General features: G+C 37.2%; 1 pseudogene; it reads right to left on the bottom strand.

Moving 5' to 3' along the window:
* Positions 1–852: 852 nt before the first annotated feature.
* Positions 853–4,282, bottom strand: LOC107699116 (uncharacterized; annotated as a pseudogene).
* Between the last annotated feature and the right edge of the window lie 1,197 nt (positions 4,283–5,479).

The following is a 5,479-nucleotide window of genomic DNA, read 5'->3' as shown; positions in this document are numbered from 1 at the left end:
ATAGTTTTACTGACCAACATAATTGTATTTTGAAAATAAACAAATTTAGATTTTGATGGCTGCAATATGCTCCAAAAAGGTTAGGACAGAGACAAATATATATATATATTTAATTATATAATTATTATTTATTTTAAACACCTTACATTAACTTATTTTATTTATTTTTGTTATTTATATGCCCTTTTTTCCTGTTATTTTCGTTATTATTTTTTTCTAATAATTGCATTTTTATTTTTATAATCATTTTTTATTTATTTTTATTTTACTTTTTTTATATGATTCTGCATTGTTTGTAGTATTTCATTTTTTTTATATTTTGCATATTTGTAATAGATTTTTTTAATAAAATATTTTCGCTAGACTTTTGTTTGTATGAAAACTTTTCCAAAAAACATCTAATCCTGATAAGCTATCCAAACCTATAAACTCAAAAAAGTGGTGGAAATTTGGATGTCTACAATAAATATTCAGTAAGAGTTTATGCTCTCACATACCTCTGAATAAATTCGAGCGTGCATGCAGCTTCATCCTGATAAGCAAGTTTTAATTTGTAATAGGTCACAAACAATGCTGCCAGGCCCTCAACAAATGCCTCAGAACATGGGCCTAGGACAACTTCCCTTTCGACTGACAACATCCACTTGCTTAGGGTCATGGATTCACCTGTAAAAGAAATACGGAAGGACATAGATTAATAAGTATTGTAAAAGTATGGTTCATGGGTAGCACATGTTAACTAATAAAGACACTGATACTATATAACTATAAACTAAAAGATAATGAAGATTATGGTTACTATTAAGGAGAGAGAGAGTGGTTCAGAGACAATAACAAAAAACTAGGGCACAGCTAGCTAGCTAAGGAATATAGGAGTGAGAATAGAACTGTGAAATAGAATACAGGAACAGGTGGCAAAAATAGAAATAGAATAGAAAGCAAAGAACAGTGTGTATAATGGAGACACAAAGTAAGGCACATTACCTTGGAAGATCAGTGCGGGTGAATCCGGTAATCCATCTCTTTCCATGTCGGCTGCAGTTGCTGCTACCTAAAAAAATTAAATAAAAATATTTTGCATTAAAGTTAAACTTTTAAGACATTAAAAATAAAATAATATTTTATTGCACAGGACCAGACAATTTCCCTCTTGATATTTTGACAGAACAGCATGCACCTCATTGTTTGTTGGCTTTTTTTTTTTAAATCTCAGAATTCTCTTCCCTTTCCCTTCAATGCTCTCCATGACTCTTTGGAGCAGTGAGATGTCAGTAAGCAAATGGAAATGTAAAAAAAATACCCTTGAGACAAAACAGGTAAGGCCATGAGTTCTTTAGTTCAGACAGTGGCGGAGGTGGAGTGGCGTTTATATCACGACGTTGACGGTAATATGTGACCTCCCTCAACTTGTGAAATTCTCCTCTAATGGCACCAGATATTCCCTCAGTTGAATGAAGCAGTACCATTTGCTTGCTCTTCTCTTCTAGAGTGTCATCATTTTCTCCTGCAGGAAGCTCCTCTGGCTGCCAGCTGACACAACCATATTGATCAGCCGGCCTTCTTGAGCTCTGACTTATGGTTCTGCACGATGATCGTAGTCGTTCTTTTCTCCGACGAGCTAATGTGTTGTTTCTGTTTACATGTTCAACACGGGTTTTAACTTGCAAGAGCAAAGAGGCATACCCACTACCTATTTTTGTTCCATCAGCCAGAACATCAGCAAAGCTGTCCGGGTACTGTTTAACAATGTTCTGCACTACAATCTGACTCTGTGCCTCTGATGGTTTGACTTCATGTTTTTGCACATTATTGACCAACAACCTTACTAGCTGCCTTCGATCAGTCTTTTTTTATTTGCAATGGCCAACTTAATTTCAGAAGGCATGACTTCCCAAGGCACCTTAAAAGTTTCAGCCCAGGCACAAGATGCTGAAGAGCAAGCAGAAGAATGAAATGGTGTAGAACTTGAAGAACTCTCTGATCCTGGGCTTGATGTATCAGAAAGAACTTGATGTGATGAGCGTTGGGAAGTCGAGCAGCTGGCTTGTTCTAACAAACTTCGCACAGCCATTGAAGAGGAGTGGACCAACATTCCACAGGCCACAATCAACAACCTGATCAACTCTATGCCACAATCATAGACAAGCGACATGTTTTGTATTCCTGGAGCGGGTAATAATCTAATAGCTCCTCTTGAAGTACACAGACATATCTTGGGTCCTCATCTGCTATACAGTAAACACCCAAATCCACCAACTGCACAGCATGCCGTTTCTCAGACACAAAGTAGACCTCTGGTGAACAAGAATTTGTTTAATTTTGCCAACCTCCAAACCCTCATCATTACTGGCCAAAAGCACAACCATGCCTTTCCTGTACTTTGTTCCTTTCAAAGCGATTTCAGCTACTAATGTATTGCCTGGCTGAAAATCAAAATGATCAACTGATTACTTGATAGCTTCATTATAATCATCTGAATAATATTCAGAGCCTTTCTCAACTTGGACAGAAAGCTGGAAGAGTTTTCCAGCACTTAAGTAGGCTTGGAGAAGCTGGTGCCTTTCTGCAAGTGTTGCACATAAGTTTTTGAAGTTGTGCAATTTTCTTGCACATTGCTTGAAATAGGTATGCTTGCTCTCAAACCTCATAGTCCATAAGCGAATGAGTGGTCCAAATTGTTTTATGAGCACAAGGCACAAGTAATGGTGTTTAGGCTTGAGAGGCTTAGAAGGGAAAGTCACGCACCTGAAATGAATGTACTCATCAATGAGCACTTTCAGATAAGAGACCTGATCTGCCATTATTGCTGGTGCACAAATTAGGTCTACAATTTGTCTGAGAAGTAGAACAAGCTGCCACACTTCTGATTCTGGATCCTTAAGCCGGTGTCCAACAATAACTGGTAAAAGTCTTAGAAGACACCAGTTCTGCACAGCGTGACCACAAACTTTTTCACTCCCTGAGTAAATCTCAGCTGGTTTATTGGCAGCATCATTTCCTGTGTACTCAAACTGTTTAATATAACGATTAAGCTCTGTGAAAGTAAAGAATTGTTCTTGATTTACCAAGTAATCAATATACAGCTTAAGATCAGATGCCACAACACCCTCAAAGAGGTCATGGCCAAGGCAGGGGGGCAAGCCAGGCTGACAAACATGAAAATAATTCAGCTGATTGAAAGGAGAGTTAAATTTGACTCCATCAACTACATTATCGCCCCTGGCTGCAAGTTCCTGAATGTTTCTCTCATAAGGCTCCACAGTTCGCTTCATAGCAGGCTCCAAAGGTGTGGCATGAAATGTGTCTCTGTCAATAGTGCAATACCTGCAGAAATGTAGGCTTCGGCTAAAGTTCTCGACAAAACCACCAATGGTGTGTCGATGGAACACAAAGAAGCTTTCAAAGTTTTGCCATCATTCATAACGACACCATTCTCTTCAAAATCTTTGAGATCTTCAGTTAGTGATCTAAAAACACGAGTTGGTCCAAATTGCTTAAAATCTTGCTCATTACACAAAAGAACAAGCTGCATGTGGTCTATGTTTGACCTGTTGTGAGGTAAAATATCAGACAAGGTAAGATACACTGCCAGCAATTTGTGTTTCTTTCTGGCTGAGCCCAAAGGATTTACCACCTCAAAAGAATCCTGATAAATGATCAAACCCAGAGATGATGGATCAGCTTGAAACAGAGAATTTTCAGAAAAATTCTTACCATCATTTACATCCCGAAACAGACCATTTTCAGCTGTTTGTGAGTGCATATGTTCATACTGATCCCTCACAGACTGGCACTGAAACAGAGCACTGATGGTCTGTTTAACTGGGACATACTGAGCAAAGCACTCTTTCCCATTTCTTTCACTAACTCCTAGAAAAATGCTTGAAAGCAGTCTTTATCCTCTGTGCTGTACTTAGAACACCACTATTACAAGCTGTCAGCAAATCCTCCCTAGACAACTGATCAATCACATCATTAATCCTCACCTCTGATAATTCAAGCAAAGCAAGTTTTACTCTCAGTTTGCTAAGAAAATAAGACTGCCCAATGGCATGGATATTTTGAAATTCTTCAACAATGCCTTGAATGGTAGACTCAGGTAATAGCAATCTGGCTTGCAGTTTCAGATAGAAAAGGGTTAAATTTCTTAGAAAAAGACATTCATCCACAACTTCAGGAAAATTGTGCTCTACAACCTCTGATCTCTCACCTCAGACACAACATCAGAAATGGGAGTTTCCATGGCCAGGGCAGGCTCTATCAGTTGGTTTACAGAGCACATTTTATGAGTCCGTGACACATGCAGGGGTTAAAGCAAAAGGTGTAGGTGTAGGATGGGCCAGCACAAGCAAATCATGCAATGACTGTGGCAACTTTAACATTTGAAAGGATACTATGGCAAAGTTATTGCTTTCCTTATTCAAACTGTTTTTTTTTCCATGAATATATGGTTGACCTGAAGAATGAAAGCTATATCATACACTTGGAAAATTATGAGCTTATCGACACTAGGGGTGTCACAATACACAATATAATATTTTAATACTATTTTTTAGATTTTCAATGACAAAATAGTTGTCTTTTAATTACAAAAAGTAAAACAATTCAGTTGTATTTTGAAATATTGTAACTAATCTAGGGCTGTAACTAATGATTATTTTGGTAATCAAGTAATCTACTGATTATTTTGACAACTGAGTAATCTGATATTTTTTAGTAACACAAATAGACCTAAGTGAAAACCAGGCTTTAGTATGACTTTATATATCTATATATAAACTAACGATATAAACTAACGCAATAATAATTGGCTCAAATAAAATATCAAAACCAAGTACTTACATGGTTTTATTGAACAACACTGTTAAAATATATAATGTAATATGCCTATACATAATATGACATAACCAATTTAAGTACATTATGTATTATAACAAATACCTGCAGAGGGCGACAATGGCCTGGTGAAAATAGGTTGATGTATTCTCCTGTGTTGGCAAAGGTTTATAAATGATTTATGTTGCAAATCTAGTGAGATTATGCACACTGTTTTCCCAGATGAACTTTAAGCAATTTAAATTCACAGCATATGCAGAGGAAGAGTTTAGCCCCTTTCACACATCCAGTCTTTACTGGTAAATTACCGGTAAGTTACCTTTAAGAGATCATGTGTGATCAGGACCTTTTCAAAAATCCCGGTAAATTTGTTCTGGCAATCATATCGTTCTTGTGGATGACATGATTACTCTGAGCTGTTTACAAAGCTCCGCTCCTTTTTAATTCATTTTTCTATGTAAATATGCGCTAGATGGACATCTTTGACCATTGCGCCTTGCAGCCTTTTCAACGTGTCACGCTTCTCCATTCATCAGGGCTGCAACTCTGCAATTGCATACTATTATGCGCATCTCGTGTTTATAAGAGCAAAAAATTCTGATTGGCTAGTAATGTTAGTTTGGTTGAGAGCAAAAGCTGTGCT

This window comes from Sinocyclocheilus anshuiensis, unplaced genomic scaffold, assembly GCF_001515605.1.
Source record: "Sinocyclocheilus anshuiensis isolate Anshui unplaced genomic scaffold, SAMN03320099.WGS_v1.1 scaffold166, whole genome shotgun sequence".
NCBI classification, from domain to species: Eukaryota; Metazoa; Chordata; class Actinopteri; order Cypriniformes; family Cyprinidae; genus Sinocyclocheilus; species Sinocyclocheilus anshuiensis.
Note: the sequence above shows the minus strand (reverse complement) of the source record. Positions and strands in the feature narration are given on the sequence as shown.